The 17726-nt window shown below is 37.5% G+C and overlaps 1 protein-coding gene across 1 annotated transcript in view; it reads left to right on the plus strand.

The window, feature by feature from the left end:
* CA8 (carbonic anhydrase 8) overlaps positions 1–11755 on the plus strand; it is an 85845-nt gene extending 74090 nt beyond the window's left edge. Inside the window, exon 9 of the mRNA XM_044245549.1 lies at positions 10587–11755. The gene's annotated coding sequence lies outside the window, so the exon portion shown is untranslated. The remainder of the gene's footprint in view (positions 1–10586) is intronic.
* The last annotated feature ends 5971 nt before the right edge of the window (positions 11756–17726 follow it).

Genomic DNA, 17726 nt, shown 5'->3' on the forward strand with positions numbered 1-17726 from the left:
AATGAGGAAGAAAAGGTTGTAAATAAGAATAACAATGTTATTAATCATTTAAATTAGTCAGTTATGGCACATTCCTGTACCTAAAATATCTCCATAGGAAATAATGCTAAAATCCACATTTACTTATAATTAGACATAATACAAACCTTCTTTCATTATAACAGTTGCCCAAATCCCAATTCAACTTAATTTCATTGACTTTGATTTCTGGACTAAAAGCATTAAGCTTGAACTAGTGAAAAATGTATATTATGTGCATTCAATTAAGAAGTAATTAGATATTCAATCACCCTTACAACACACCAGGGATTAGGGAAGAAAGAAGAAAAATGTGACTCACTTTAGTGTATAAAAGTTTTGTTAATTGGTTTGCTGCTAATTGAGATTGAGAAAGTGTCAAAGTATCATAACATAGGTTTACTACTGAACAACCTTAAAAGCTAAGTTTAATGTTTTATGATACTCTGATGCAGAATACAGAAATTACCAAGCTGTATGATTTATCTTAGAGTTCTGATTAAAGTTTATGTATTCATTCTAAATTATACAGATTAGCGAGTGGTGGGAAGAAAAAGAAACGAGTGGTTTGTTCTATTTCAGACGGTGCTGTATTTTATCTCATTTAATCCCCACAACAATTCTGTGAGGCCTGTGTTTTGATTTATGTTTTAGAGATAAACGGAGGCTGAAGGAGGTTGAGTAACTTGGGTCATGGTCACAGCCAGTAAAGTACAGAGCAAGGATTCAGACCCAGGTAGGTTTAACTGCAAACCTGGAGCTCCTGTCACTGCACCACATTTCAGATAACAAAGGGTAGAAAGCTAAGAGTATATCTTTGTATATCCTTATATATCTTTGCTCCTTATCTCTTTTAGATAATTTCCCGGAAATGAGACTTCTGGGAAAAAAGGACACGCATGTTTCTGTTTTCGGTAACATATTGCTGCAATCCAGGGTTATGATAATAAGGGTTATGCAGGGCGCCTGGGTGGCTCAGTGGGTTAAGCCGCTGCCTTCAGCTCAGGTCATGATCTCAGGGTCCTGGGATCGAGTCCCGCATCGGGCTCTCTGCTCAGCAGGGAGCCTGCTTCCATCTCTCTCTCTCTGCCTGCCTCTCCATCTACTTGTAATTTCTCTCTGTCAAATAAATAAATAAAATCTTTAAAAAAAAAAAAAGGGTTATGCAAATGATGCAGGCTGGCTGGGTCCTGGAGAACCCAGAGTGGGTCCTGCAGGACCAGCCAACATAGTCCTTGGCTTAGTACAGGATAGAAAGCAACCTCCGGCCATGAGGAAGTGAGAACAAATTTTACTGAAGACATAGAGTGCAGATATGGACAGCGCATCTGGGAGACTTGGAAAGGAGACAGGAGAGTGAGTCTCATTGTTGCTTGGGGTCTTGGGTTTTTACTGGGGATTGTGGTCCAGTGCCCATGTCTTCTCAGACATCCAGGAACAAAGATGAGTGTTTAGCTGTGCTCCGCACATCCCGTACGCCCTGGAACCAGGGCCTTTGGTGTCAGTGGTCTTGGAAAATGTTTATGATGACCGTGCTTGGTCACTCCTAAGATGTTATCTACTGAGAAACCACTAACTCCTTGACCTCTGGAGGGGGATAGACCTAATCTGTTCTGTGAGGCATGTGGAAGGCAGGGGTGTAGGTCTTCACAAGAATAAAGGCAGAAGGAGTTAAAGAAAGTTTTTCATGGGGTCCCTTTATGTATGTACATATGTGCTTGTACCACTGATTGAATATTTTATAGAAAGTGTTTCTGCCATTTTTTTTTTATCACTCGGTATACTTTCCACCTCTTTCTCATTTCTTCTTTCCTCCTTGATTTTTTGAAATGTGTTCATCTCCCCTCTGCCTCTTGAAATTGCTGTGGCAAGAGTTGCCTTTGATTTCTTTCTTTTTTTGTTCTTTGTTCCCATGTCTCTAAATATGATGCTTGTTCAGGACAAAAAATTCAAACAGTATGGAACAATATAAAGAAGAAGTAATGGATTTCTCAAAGCCTCCTGTCAGTAACAACCATCACCAGGACTGGGGTGAACACGGAGACCCCATAGCACAGTGGGGAGGTCTCGTGTTCCATTTTGACTCCACCACTAATTAGTTGTGTGATCCTGAAAAAGTTGCTGATGTCTCTTAAGTTATTTTTGTCATCAGTTAAAAGAAGTCCATAAGTACCTCAGAGTGTTACTGTGAAGATTCACTGAGGTAATGTAAAGGGCTTAACATGTTTTTGGTCCACGGTATAAGTATTCAGTGAATACTTAGCTTTATTGTTATTTTTGTCCATTTGGTCTCTCTTCATGCATTTATCTTCTATGGAATATGTAGATATACAGTGTTCCTCATCAATTATATTCAGGCTATTTTTCTTTTCTTTTTAAAGATTTCATTTTTTTTTTTTTTTAATTTTTAAGTAATCTCTACACCCAGCATAGGGCTTGAACTTACCCTGAGATCAAGAGGAACATGTTCTACTAACTGAGCCAGCCAGGTGCCCCAGAGGATTTTTTTTTTTTTTTTAATGTAGGCTCTATATCCAGTGTGGGGCTTGAACTCATAACCCCGAGATCAAGAGTTGTACACTCTACCAGTTGAGACAGGCAGGTGTCGCAGGCTGTTTTTTTCGGTCTGCTTGACAATATATCTTTTTATGCCATTGCGTAGGTAATAGGCCATACTTCTAAATGATTACCTTTTAAATAAGTTACCATAAGTATGTACCAAAATTTTATTGCACTGTTCCTCTATTATTATACATTCAGGTTATTTACAGTATTTTGCCATCCTTAGTGATACTGTGGTTGATTTATGCATCTGTGTCCTTAAAAAATTCTTGGTAATGAGATTACTGATTCGGAGAGTTTGAATTCGAGTGCATATGTATGGAGATTGCTTGGCCTGGGAGTCCTATCCATTTATGCTTCCACCAAGCACAGTTCCCCTCACCTTCACCACCGTTAGCTGTTTTCAGATTTTTCATCTGTGCCCGTCTGAATAAAAAGGATAAAAATACATTACGATGTTAAATCCTGGGATGGCTTGGTTCTGTCTCCGAAGTCCTTCTCCTAGTCCACGAAACTCCCTATTCATGACCATCGCTCACAATCCTGGTGGCGTATGTGTATGGTTTAGTGTTTGGTAGGACAAGGTCCCTCACGTAGCCCTTTCTGCAGAATTTTCCTGGCTGTTTTCCCATACTTAGTTCTTCCAGATAAGCTGTAGTAGCATCATTTTATCAGAATGGTCGAAATAAAGAGTGAAAGAAAGAGGGGGTGTGAAAAAAGAGTTTGAGAAAAGAAAAAGCAAAAAAATCTTGCTAGAACGTTTCATTTGGGTTGCATTGAATATATAGAGGGATTTAAGGAGAATTGGTATTGAATCTTTCTATTAAAGAACAATGCATAGGTCAGGGCTTGTTAAAAGTGTTTATGTTCTTCATTCATTGGATGGTTCTCTCATCACTAGACTAATACAAGGTGTGCATTGGGCTCTAGAGTCAGCCTTGGGTGTGGCCCGATGGGGAATATGGCACCGCCACCTGTTCCGCACCTTGGGCAAATCAGTGATACTCCATCAGCCTCAGGGTCCTCATCTATGAGGTAACGATACTAGGAGTAACACTTTCTAGAGATGATGAAATTAAATAAGGTAAAATGCACAGCGCAGCGCTTAGCAGAAGTTAGCGTTCAACAAATGTGAGCTATTACTATTATTGTTTTCTTTTTCTTTTTTTACAGTTATTGTTACTGCTGTCATCTGTTTTGATTAGTGTCATTTTCCATTATATCTTTCTATGGGTTAATGTTTCTTCACTGAACAAATAATTGCTTAGGTTTGTCCTTGGCTTTCTTTTTTAAAATTTATTTTTATTTTCTTTATTTTTTTATTAAACATTTTGTTTACTTATTTGACAGAGAGAGAGAGATCACAACTAGGCAGAGAGGCAGGGAGAGAGAGCAGACTCCCCGCTGAGCAGAGAGCACGATGTGGGTCTTGATCCCAGGACCCTGAGATCATGACCTGAGCCGAAGGCAGCGGCTTAACCCACTGAGCCACCCAGGTGCCCCTGTCCTTGGCTTTCTTAACTGACCTTTCACATAATTTCCAGTAATATTGTAGCTGAGTATTTTGAATTTTCTAAACAGACCTTGATCACATACGCAAATAATGACAGTCTTCTCCTTTCTAATGTCAATATTTAATGTAGCATATAGTACTTTTAGAATAATGTTAAATAATCCGGCACCCCTTTCTCATTTCTGATATGCTTTGACTTCTCTTTCCAAAAACACTAGCATTTTCCTCACCCTCTTTTCTCTGAATCTTCAAATGCATTGGACACTCCGGACCTCTTCCTTTCTCATTCTCCTTTCTCTCTTTATTTCCTTTCTCGTGACCTGATGTTGTTATTAGTGGGTATGTTGGGGGGAAAAAGGTGGCTGTGCGTCCTTGTTTGTCATGGAAGGACATTTATTTTTAGTCTTCTGTTTTGTGTATGGTGGTATTTTAGGGACTGTGTGAAAATAAAAACATAATCAGACATACATGGACTTTCCCCAAAGGGGCTTACAGCCCAGTGTTGGGAGTAAATCAGGTACATGGTTAACTCCAAATTAAAGCAGCCTGTGAAAACTCCCCCAAGAGAGTGTTCTTCTAATACACACGATAGAGAGACAATTCTGAAAGAGAGAATCCTCATGTCCATCACATCCCCATTTATTTATTTGTTTATTTTGTATTTCTTTTTTTTTTTTTTTTTTTGGATTTTATTTATTTGAGAGAGAGAGCATTAGCAGAGAGAGAGGCAAAGGGAGGGGCAGACTCCACGCTGAGCAGGAAGCCTGTTGCCAGGTTGGATCCCAGGACCCTGGGATCATGACCTGAGCAGGAGGCAGGTGCTTAACTGAGCCACCCAGGCACCCCATCCCTATTTCTTAAAAGATTCTTATTTTGGAAATTATACCCTGGATTATCTTACTTAGGGAGGGAAACTTTAATGGGTTATCAGTGAGCAGAGCCAGACCAGCACTTAGGTCAGCCCTGGGACCTGCAGTGGCCTCTGAGAAGTAGGGCACGTGTGCATGCGTGTCTTTTTATTATTCTATTATTTCTTTTCATTTTACGTGCTTGTTTATTTTTGATAGCTTTTCAGGAAATTCTCCCAGTAGTGATTTGATTTGCACTCATTCCCTGGAGTCTCTTCATAGAAGGTAATTTAAAGTTCAAAAATACTCACATGTGAAAGATAGCATCTGTTACAATTATACTGAAATAGCAGATGATTTAGAGGACTTCTTAGGGTATAGCCATACTTCAGGGTCTTGTTATGAACAGTGATCGTTGTATAATAGAACATTCTTTTTTAGAATTAATATTTCTTATTTTTTATACATACATAGATGGGTATTTGGAGGAAGTCCCAAAGGGGAGCCAGTCAATTTGATGGCCTTTGTATATTGAAAGTATCATTTCTTTAGATGGTTTTTCTAAATAAATATATATTCTGATTATCAAGTAATACAGTTATGGTAGAAACTTGAGAAAATACACAAATGTATAAAAATAACTTTTTTAAATCAAACAATGATAATCCATTGAACATAAGCAATTAATTTTGTCTCTACTACAAATTGCATTAAAATAACAGGAAAGGTGTTTGTTTTTTTAAAATTTTTTTTAAGTACACAAACCGACTAGGAAGAGAAAACAAAAGAGACAGCACCAAAAATATTTTGGAAGCTGGAAGCAGATGGTTGTGAGGTAACAGACTTAGCAGATGTGAGGAACATGCCTGTTTACGTGACAGTCTCTCAAAGGCTCAGGAATTGGTGGCAGCAGATAATCTCTAGAAGCTAGAGTAGAGGAGACTGAAATCATGTGTAGTGGTTGAAAGCTGATGAAGAGAGAGTCTCCTTATTAGGGGACATAGGTGCTATTGAGTATCAGGATACCTCACTGAAAAATAGAATAATTAAATAATATCCTCATGTCCTGTGTTCTCTCCTCCCCCACTTGGCCTCCAGGACACTGGCAGAAAGGCCTCTACTCTCTAGACAGGGAGCTCGAAGGGGAAGGGTCTTTCTGGAGAACCTGAGTACCCCAAGAGACTTCTTAACAAAATGGCCCAGCTGGTACATTCTGTGGTGAAAGCAGGACAGATAAATAAGTGCCCTCTTGTGTGCTTGGAGTCTCTGCTCTTGTTTTTTTTAAAAAAGATTTTTATTTATTTATTTGACAGAGAACAGAAGTAGGCAGAGAGGCAGATGGCGGCGGCAGGGAGAGAAGCAGACTCCCCACTGAGCAGAAACCCCGATCCTAGGACCCTGGGGTCATGACCTGAGCTGAAGGCAGAGGCTTTAACCCACTGAACTACCCAGGGACCCCTCCACTCTCAATTTTTGTTGTTGTTGTTGTTTTATAGTGGTTGTTCCCATTCTTCGGTATGAACAGTTACGGACATTTGAAAAAGGTGTATAATACAGAAGAGCCCAAAACAAATAGAAGAAGGCAAGATATAAGAAATATTAGGAAAAGTTAAAAAAAAAAAAAGTGATCATTCATGTCTTCAGAGAGGTCAGGGAAGAAACTGCAACCACGAAATGGGAATTGGATGCTGTGAAGAAAAGGAATAGTCTAAAAAGCTTTTGGAAATCATAAACACGATGGCAGAAATTTCTCTAGGAGAATCAGAAGGCAGAACTGAATTTCTTAGAAAGTAGAACAAAAACAGGTAAGTTAGAAAATTGTAGAACCAGCGCAGGTGGTCCATTATCCAAATAATAGGAAAACGAGAGAGAGAGAGCAGAGAAAATGGAAGAGTGGAAGCAGCAACAAAATTATTTAAACATTTTCTCAGGACTCATGAATATACATTTAAGGTTTTAAAGGACCCATTGAATTTCCAGCATATTGATCAAAGTGCACCCACAGCAAGACACCACTAATTTCTAGACACTGAGGGAGGAATTACAGGGAGAAAAAACATTGAAAGAACCTGGAATTTGCACATCAGACCAATAAATAGCAACACTGGAAGCTAAATGTCAAGCATGAATTCTGAGGGAAAATTACAACTCACTAGAATTTTTTAGCCAGTCAAGCTTAAAGTATTCCTTTTTAAATATCAAGATTATTGAAGATTATTTCCTGAGAAGCTACTAGAAGATAAGCTTCACCAAAATGGAGAAAACAGATGGAGCATTTGGGAAAAAAGAGATCCAGCAAAGGAGATGCCCCAAACAATTGTGAAGTGGGGTTGTAGAGATAGACGTCGTGAGTCCAGATGTGAGCAAATGAGAAGGTTCTAGAACTTTCTCCAGGAAGATGAAATAGATTGCATGATATGCCTTAAACTTCTTGGGGCGCCTGGGTGGCTCAGTGGGTTAAGCCGCTGCCTTTGGCTCGGGTCGTGATCTCAGGGTCCTGGGATCGAGTCCCATATCGGGCTCTCTGCTCAGCAGGGAGCCTGCTTCCCTCTCTCTCTCTCTCTCTACCTGCCTCTCCATCTACTTGTGATTTCTCTCTGTCAAATAAATAAATAAAATCTTAAAAAAAAAAAAAAAAAAAAAAAAAAACTTCTTGAGAGTCAGAAGATTGGGAGGTAGCTTTGGATTGAGTACAGAGAAAACTAAGGTCGGAAAAACCAAGATAATTACAGTTACTCCAGAGGGAAAAAAGAAGTATAGGGGGGAAAAAATGATACATGAATACACATAATTCAGCTCTGGATTAGATTTACATCATTACAGTCATAGAAATAATAGAACTGAAACTGATCCAGCCAAAATTACTATATAACCATATTGGAAGGATGGAGGGAGGGAAGAGTTTATATACATGTGGGTGGTGTATGTTGGAGTGGGAGGATGTCTGACAGGAGGAAGGAGGGTCACATCTTCATTTTCCATGGGAAAAGTCAAGAGATAATACTTAAAATTGAAAGGAGTAATAAAAAAATCACACTGTTTAGCTCTGTGGTGTTAATAAAATAATCAGTTAAGAGAGTTGAGGAAATTGGTGTAAGAGCTTGGCGTAAGAGATAAGGACCTGCTAGTTTTCATAGGAAATATTCTAGAACTATGCAACCCTTTATGTAAATGTGCAATTTTAATACAAATTTAGAAAATAAAATTAAAAAATAAAGTTGTTCCTGTCGTTTTGTACACTTTTTTATGTATACACGCACACACACACACACACACACACACACATTTTCTTTGAGTGTTTGCTGTGGGCCAGGTACTGTGTTGGGCCTTGGGAATACAGTGCAAAGGTGATCGAGTATAATTTCCTTCCATGAAAACTTTCTCTGAAATTCTAGAAAGTAAATTTTGAACACATGCTGTGGAAAATAATAGGCCATCGCGTAGTTCAATTTCCAGCTAGTGAGAGGTCGTAGAATCAGCTGAAGTCCTCACTAATAGCTTGATTATGTGCCTGGGACTCACTGTTCTCACCTTTCATCTGTTGTCATACTACATTCTCACACATCCCTATGAAGGTTCTATCTGGATCCACGATCATCCGAAGCTCAGAAGGGGTGAGTAGATTGCCTAAAATCGCAGAGCTGGAACTCGAACCTTGGCCTCCCTGGTTTCAGATTTGTACCACAGATTGTGATTGATTGAAGTATTTACCCAGGTAATTTGGTGTCTACCCTGAATAAGATGAAGCATCCATTTTTTTGGGCTGGGGGTGGAGGGGCTAACATAAAAATCATCCTCACAGTGCCTTGTAGAGGAGAAGCAGCCCAACAAGCATGGGGCATTACTATCTTTAGTTTCTTCTGGAGGGGGATTTTTAGCAGAGTGAGTACCTAAATTTACCAGGAAGAGACCACACTCTGGTAGATTAGAACTCACTTAGCATCTGTTGAGAACAATTTATATGGGACCCTTAGAACTTCAAAATGAATGAGACACCGATGGACACAGGCATCTGTTACGCTCGATGTGTGAACATTCAGTGTCAAAATGCTTTGTGTTAAGACCGGAGTTTGTATGATTAAGGAGACTGCATATTAACTATCCTTTGTTTAATTGGTATTTTGGAGCATGATAGTTTAAGTTTTAGAATGGCTTCATATATTCTAAATTGAAATTGCTTTGCTTTGATAAACTTGGAATATATATTCCTGTAGATTCGCCTTTTCCAAATGTGTTCTGCAGAGCCATTAAGATACACATTAAGGTGTTTTGTTAAGTCAGGAGCTGATGTCTAACAATTTGGAGAATCCTGGATATAATAACCTCCTTTTGGAGATTTACAGGGCACATGAGTGCATTAGAGACTCTGAGGTGATTTTGTATAGAACCACCATATGTTACTGTATTTAACCAGAATTTCCACAGTTTTTTTGAACATGGATTCATCTTTCCAACTAATTTTTACTTGAACACATTTGGGAAATGGGGGACTCCAGGTTTTTTTTTTTGAAGGAAATGTGCATATCATGACCTTTACGCTCCTTTAAGCTCTGAAATGCTGTGGCTTCACAATTTTGACTATCAGTTCCGTGTGAGTCGCTTTGACTTAAATTTTGCTGGGTTGTAATTATCAAGTGTGTACACAAAGTCCTACTTTACCTTTGAAGTTTTATCTGAGGTCTTAAAGATTTGATTAGGACTCCCTATTTTCTTTGAAACATGGTTTGGAAAAATATACACCACATTATTAATACTTTCTAATAAATTGTTCCAGAAATTTTGTATATCTGTGTACATAGCATATGTGGACAGACACGTATATGTGTGTATGTATAATATATCCATACACAGAGAGCATATGTGGACATTCTTTAAGAGCTCTATTGTGTTCTTCTTTATTAAGGAAGGAAGTTATTTAATTGCTGCAGTGAATATCCTGACACATAAAATCTTTGTATGATTGGATGGCTGTATCTGTATAATAAGCTTCTAGGAATATAATTTCAGGTCAGAAAGCATATGCATCTGAATTTTAATAGGTCTTTATTATCCAAAAGAGTGGACCGGTTAATGTGCAGCAACTCCATGAAAGTTGGTTTGGCCACTCCCATTGCTGGCAACATGAGTAGATGGTATTGAACATCTTAGCTGATGTTGTTTTCCTCTATGGGAAATCCACTATTTCAAAAAAGACTATCTTTTCATGTATTATTTTGTATTTATTAATTATCCATTTACTTCATAGAATTGGAAAGCTATTTGGGGGCTAGCAGGAAGTGGTCTTTTTGCACAAGCAGTCACCATCTGTGGTTAATATACATGAAGTTAATGATAATAACTTAAAGCTGAATTTTATTACTAAACAAGGTACAGAAATGTTCAGCCTTTCAAGCACTTCCTTCAGTTGAAAACACCTCTGTGAAATTTTGCGCTAGTAGATTCTGCCACAGACATAAAATGATGGTGGACTTGATGCAAACATTGCAGAGATGACAAACTTGACCGTGAATATAGTTTTGAAATTTCCACATTTTTTTAAGAAGTCTTGAGTTTTCACTGTCTCTTCTGAGACTGCAAAAAAAGACTTTTCAGTCTGCTGTGGAGGGATGTCAGTAACATAATTGATTCATTCTTTTTGCCTCCAGGAGGAAGACAACGATCCTATAGTGCCCTTCAATGAGAAACGGAAACTTTTGAGCTGCAGCTAAGGTTGACCCTCAAAGCCTGCATTGTTTGTCTTCATCTAACCCAGCTCTGATGGACTTCTGTGACAGCTGCCTCCACATGTGCTCTAATGAAATACTAGAAGTGGCTGTACATTCAAAAAAACCCCAATATTCTATATCCATACCACTGCTGCTAGGATTCAGATTTGGGCACATACTGTTTTTTTGCTTATGTGTAGAAGAAATGAAACTAGTTTTCAGAGTTGTTATTAATATGAATATATATCACATATTAATACTGAGACAGGAAAAATACATTCTCAGTGTTAGCGGTCCTTCATTTCCTGTCTCAGAAAATTCACTCATTTGGAGAATAATGTAATTCTTAATAATAAATAAGAGTTTTGATCAGGAACAGCATACGGCTTGCAAATGGAATGTGAAGGATTAGTGAAGGTCGTATCTCATGTTGTTCAGCCCTCGTGCCACAATTAATGTCATGCTGGTTATTATGCAAAACAATTTTGGAGTTAATGCAACAACAGAATCACTTTATGTATTTCTCAAAGGATCAAATTGAATGTATGAATCTAATTGATTTATCTGACATATTAGAAGCTCTGGTTTCTAGGAGTTTGAGAAAGGCATAAAAATAGGATAAAAAGTAAGTGGGTACTCCATACCAGAAAATAGCTTTATTTTCAATGATAGAAGCATAAATTTAATAGTATCCTATAATAATTTAGTGTTGTACATTTTGTAAGACCTTAAAATATTTTATTCTATGGATTTTACTTTAGTATATTGAGACATTGCTTTCTAAGATAATCAACAATATCTTTATTTTAATTAATTTTAAGTGCTACTGGCAAATGTAAGCATATGCTTAGAAGCAGTTAGATGTGACAGAATGGGATAATTTGTGTAAACTAGTAGTGTGCCTGGCACAAAGCAAGTACTTAATAAATGTTATTTGTTGTTACAATTGTTGTAAAACTGCAGGCCTCATAGTCCTAATTTGGAGGGATTTGGGGATGCAAAATGTCTAAGTCAGAAATCATACAGGTAAAAGGTGTATACGTTGTGAGGTTTTAGATGTGTTGTGGAGAGGCTGTAATAATGAAAGCATTAAATACAAATAAAAATCATACCGAGTCTCCCTGAAAAATGACAGCAAAGGAAGATGCTGGTAGAGCCTTGTGCTGGGAGAGGCAGGGGCGGTGGCCATGGCAGCAGAGTGAGGAAAAGCAGGAACTTGCAAAGGTTTGGGGTCCTCCCTGAGCCCTGGGCCACAGGAGGGCAGCATTGGGCAGAGTCTCTGGGAAGTGGAGAGAAGCCCTGGATAACTTCCTCTCTGTAGTTTCTTCTATGCAAAAATGAAGAAATGGCAAAGCATGGCTGCAAAAACTGCAACCTGTTTAAAGACTTCTCTCTCCTAGACTAAAACATGCCACACACGCTGAACATTGGTCGTAGGTGTCTCCTCATTTGTAACTGATATCTAAAGATGACCTCTGAAGATCTCATTTTCTTATGGATGAGAAGCCAGTCAAAAGGTGCCCTGGCAATCTTTCAGTAGAGCCTGTGTTCGGGCCCTGAAAGCAGGGTGCAGGTCAAGTCTTGGACTTGACTTTTGTTGCTTCTTGTAGTCTCCAACCATCTGTCCCTGAAAAACACAAACATTAACAATTCAAATGACCTTTAGGGAAATACCTAGTTGCCCATATTTCCCCCTTCAATGTTTTTTAGTTGAAGCAATCAAATTTACCATCTGTTTTCTTAAGTGAGAAGATGGACATGAACCACTTGATTCAGCTTGTGGTGTCCATTGCTGAGGCAGTGTGTGTGGAGGCGTAGTCGTCTTTAATATAGGAAACCCCTTCTTCCTTTCTCCACTTCGGTACCTCAGGCTCAGACAATGAATGCAGGTGTGAGAGTGATGCTTGTGTAAGAATGAATCTGAAAGTGTAATTTGTAAATCAACACAAGCACAAATAACACCTCAAATCTATCCTCCCTTTGACTGTGTCCTGGGGAAGGAAAATGAAAGGTATGTAAGGGCCCTGAAATTGAGGAAGGAGCCTCCCAAGCAAAAGTGTGTGTGTACGTGTGTGTGTGTGTGTTGGGGGTGGGTGAAGGGGGTGTGGGGGAGTTAACTTGGGATAAATGACAAATTTTATGGATCTTGAAATGTAATTTAGGGTGGATTTGTTTACCTAACAGGAAAAAAAAGCAACAAACGGAGGTGCTTTTTCACATAGCTTACACATCTGAAAGTGTTTCTGATTCATGGTAATTAACGTACCTGATGGTGTCTAAAGTAATATTGTCCTCAGAAGGTTTGTCAATTAAGATAATTTTTTATTGTTGTTGGTCAATTGAACTGAAGGCTTGCCAATATTGTTGCTCCTTTCAAAGAAGCAGCATTTAGTTTTGTTGGTTGTCTCTACCGTGTTTCTATTCTCTATTTCATTAAGTTCTTCTCTAATCTTTATTATTTCTTTTTCTGCTTGCATTAGGTTTGGTTTGTGATTTTTCTAGTATGTTAAGGTAGAAGATTAGGTTATTGGTTTGAGATTTTTTTGTAATAAAGCCCTTTACAGTTATAAAATTTTCTCTAAGCAGGTTTCTGCTGCATCTTGTAAGTTTTGTTTGGTATGTTTTTGCTTTCTTTATCTCAAAGTATTTTCTAATTTGCCTTGTGATTTCTTCTTTGACTTAATGGTTATTTAGGTGTGTGTTGGTTAATTACCACATATTTTTGAATTCCAAAATTTCTGTTGTTGATCTGTAATTCTCCTCCATTATGATTAGAGGACTAACTCTGCATGTTTTCAATCCTTTTAAATCTGTTGAGGCTTGTTTAATGGCCTAGCATATGGCTTGTTTTCATGACTGTTCTGTGTGCACTTGAGAAGAATGTGTAATCTGCTGTTGTTGATGTGTTCTGTAGATGCCTGTTAGGTCTGGTTGGTTTATGATGTTGTTTAAGTATTCTATTTTGTTTATCTTTTTATTTCTATTATTGAAAATTGGATATTGATGGCTCCAACTATTATTATTGAATTATTTATTTTTCCTTTCTTTTCTGTCAGCTTTTTCTTTAAGCATTTTGGTCTTTATTGTTTTTTATTTATATATATATATATATATATATGAAATATATTTTTCTGAAGGAGTTCTTTTATTATTAAAAAATGCCCTTCTTTATCTCTAGAAACATTTTTTTTTTGCTTTAAAAAGTAACTTGTTAGATATTAGTAAAGCCATTGCCACTTTCTTATGGTTGCTATTTGCATGATCTGTCTTTTCCGTTCTTTCACTTTCAGTATATTTCTATTTTTGAATCTGAAGTATGTCTCCTGTATACAAAGTGGGATCTTGTTTTTTCATCCAGACTGACAATCTCTCTGACTTTTGATTGTATTTTTTTAACCATTCACATTTAATGTTATTGTTGACATAGCTGGATTTATGCCTACCACTTTTTGTTTCCTACATGTCTCATGTCTTTGATGTTGTTCTTCTATCTTTCCTTTATTGTTTTCTTTTGCATTAAGTGCATATTTATACTTCAATAGCTTTATTGATTTTTTCTTTTACTTTCTTTGGACTTTATTTTCTTAGTGGCTGCTCTAGAACTTACCATATATGTATGTATGTGTGTGTGTGTGTTTAAGTTTATGTGTTTATATATTAGAGAACATGAGCAGGGGGAGGGGCAGAGGTAGAGGGAGGGCAAGAATCTCAAGCAGACTCTATGCTGAACTTGGAGCCCGATATGGAGCTTGATCCCACGACCCTGAGACATGACCTGAGTCAAAACCAAGACTCAGATGCTTAACCAACTGAGCCACTGAGGTGCCCCAGAGAGCTTACCATATACATGTAATTCATCAGAATCTACTTCAGATTTATACTAACTTGGTTACAGTGAGATCAGAAATATTACCTTTATATTTCTCTATTCATTCTTTTTCCTTTTTTGTTACTGTTTTATATATTATATGTGTAAATATATGTCCTATGAACCCAACAATATATTGTTATAATCATTACTTTATAGAATTGTCTATTAAGCTAAGCAAAGGAAGGACAAGTAGAATTTCTTTTTTATAGGATTCCTTATGTTAGTCTTCTTATTTATAATTTCTGGTTTTTTTTATTTGGCCCTGTAGATTCACATTGTCGTCTGTGTAATTTTCTTACTCCACTCTCTTACTTTGTTTTCACCTACTTCCTATATGTTATTATTGTCAAATACATTACATTTCTATATGTTCTAAGGCTAATAGTACAACTATATGACACTGCTTTATACAGTTGTTTCTTAAGTAAGAGATGGAAGAAAGATGCACTTACATTTTTATAATTATATAATTACTTTTATAATTATATAATTACTTTTACCAGTGCTCTTGGTTTTTGGTATGGATTCATACTATTGTCCGGGGTCACTTGGTTTCAGGCCAAAGGATTTCATCTAAGGCAAGTCTACTAGCAACAAATTCTTTTTGTTTATGTGGGAATACATTTATTTTACCTTTCTGTGTGAAAGTTTGTTATATGTAAGATTCTCGATTGGCAGTTTTTTTTCTTTTAGCACTTTGTGCATGATATCTCATGGACTTTTGGCCTCCACTATTTATGTCGTTTCTCATAAGATGTCAGCCATTAAACTTAGTGGGGTTTCCTTCCACATGACAAGTGATTTTTATGTTGCTGTTATCAAATTTTTTTTTTTTTCCTGCTTTTCTTGTTACCTGATCTCTCCTACCTATTCTTACTATGATGTATCTGGGTGTAGATCTGTTTGTGTTTATCCTAGTTGGAGTTTGTTGTGCTTCTTAGATATATAGATTAATATTTCATCAAATGTGGCATGTTTCTGGTCATTCCTTTTTAAATTTTTTTTCTCATTCTCTCTTCTCTTTCTGGTGCTACCATTATTCAAATGTTAGGACACTCTTTTTTTTAAGATTGTATTTATTTGAGAAAGAGAGAGAGAGAGAAAACCAGAGTAGGGGGAGGGGCAAAGGGAGAAGCAGGCTTCCTGTTGAAGAGGGAGCCTGATGTGGGGCTCGATCCCAGGATTCTAAGATCATGACCTGAGCCAAAGGCAGACACTTAACCAGGTGAGCCAGCCAGGTGCCCCTTGTTAAGGCATTTGATAGTGTCCCATATTTCTCTGATCCTGTGCTCATTTTTCCCCCTTTCTACCCACTCCACCCCCTGCTTCTTTCTGTTGTTGTTTGCCTTATTTGTTTAATGACTTGACTGGACTATGCATTTTTTTTTTTTTTTTAATCACCTCTATTACTCCATGCACTGTGAAGCCTAGGAAGTAGCTTCTCAGAGAACTGAAATTCTGGGCGTGTGCACATCAGGATGACAGTGATGTAACAGGACTCTCTTGGGTGGTCTCTTTCCTTGATCTCTCTGCTAAGCTCTGCTATGAGATTTGTTCTGATCCTAGGAGGGTTTTTGGCTGTCTCTTTCCATGGTTCCATCTGAAAAACTAGCTAGTGATTTAACTTGTTACCCTGATACAGTTAATATTCTCCTCTTAATTACTTGTCACCAAAATCTCCCTTGTTTTCCAGAGCAGCCTCAGGCTTGAACTTCCCCCACACTCTGTTACTAATAAAGTTAATTCTTGTACGGAAAGTTTTGGTGCTCTTTGCTCTTACCGTCTGTCTTAGGCAAAATATTTATGTCACAGTTCTTGAGCTGTGGGTGGGGTCAGCAGCTTGTTTCTTAATGCAGTGACACTCCAGCTTTGCAAATAGGGTTCTGGGTAAGGGCAGTAGCCTCCCATCTTTGTGGCTTGCCTCTCCCAGAATGTAGTTCCAAGATGGAACTACTGCTGTATGAGTGAGCTGGGGCAAAGGTGATCAAGACCCCAGTATTCCCAGCTTGCTCTATCTGTTGTTGAACCTCTGGTCTGTGAGTGGGGGCTTTGGAAGGAAGGGACCTATAATTCTCAAGTGCTTAGCCTCTGCAACCTTTTTAGTATCTCTTGATTGGGAACTGAGGGGAGCCCCAGCTTCCTGGTCATACCCACCAAGGATGGAGATTTAATCATGCTAAGCCTGGAGCAGGGGAAGGGAAAGAGTGGGTTCATGGTACTCTAACTATCCTTACTGAGATTAAGAGATTTTCTTGAATAAATATTTCTTCTTTTGCTGTATGTCCTTAGAAAAATTTTCAGACTTTCAGATGTCTTCTTTTTTTTTTTTTTTCCAATTCTATCAGTTATGGTTGTTTTGCTGAGAAGCAGGTCTGTGAAGCTCTATATGTCATTCTGGATATAATTTTCTCTCATTTACAATAGCGTATTACTTAAAATGTTTGGCTGTCGTTTTCCATTTGGAATTTGCACTCAAGTAAGCATATTTTCCAGAATTTTATGTCAACTATCATCATTGTGATTGAGGGTAGATTCGTGGTTTTTGGTAAAATTTCTTAAAATGAAAATGACCTTGATGTAAAAATATTAGGCATTGACTTATGGAATTAATTACCATGAGATTTTATTTCTCTAACCAACTAATTAAAAGCAATTAGCTAACATATGCTGATAATTTTCAAGTCTTAACTCTACAAACTCTATCCCAAGGTGGCATGTGCATAAATAGACTCCTGAATAAATCTCATTTTCCTTGGAATCTTCATTTCTTTAAAGAACATACTGATATAGCAAATATTCCCATGATAAAAAACAACCCATATTTAGTTAATTAAATTTAATTAATAGTATAAAACATTATGGAAAATGTGAGCTATTGTACACTGATGACATAATGCAAATCCTAAGGATATGCACAGGGAAACATTCTTTCCTTCTTTTCTATGTTCCCTTCCTTTGTTTACAGTTGTTTCCGGTGCTAGTTTTGTGTGAAACTCTTAACTGGCACTCACTGAGATAGTCAGGTGGTGAAATATGACCCTTCAGACATTTTTAAGAAAGGTAAAAACAACATAGAAGAAAGGATTTTAAATTGGAAATTTTGTGTTGTATCAGGCTTAGATGATGTTTTATTAAAGCATACTAGAAGTTTTATACTTCAGGTTGTAAAGGAATGCCCATTATCAAGTTTTAAGAAACTTTTCAATGAA

Source organism: Neovison vison, chromosome 4 (genome assembly GCF_020171115.1).
Source record: "Neovison vison isolate M4711 chromosome 4, ASM_NN_V1, whole genome shotgun sequence".
In the NCBI taxonomy this organism is placed as follows: Eukaryota; Metazoa; Chordata; class Mammalia; order Carnivora; family Mustelidae; genus Neogale; species Neogale vison.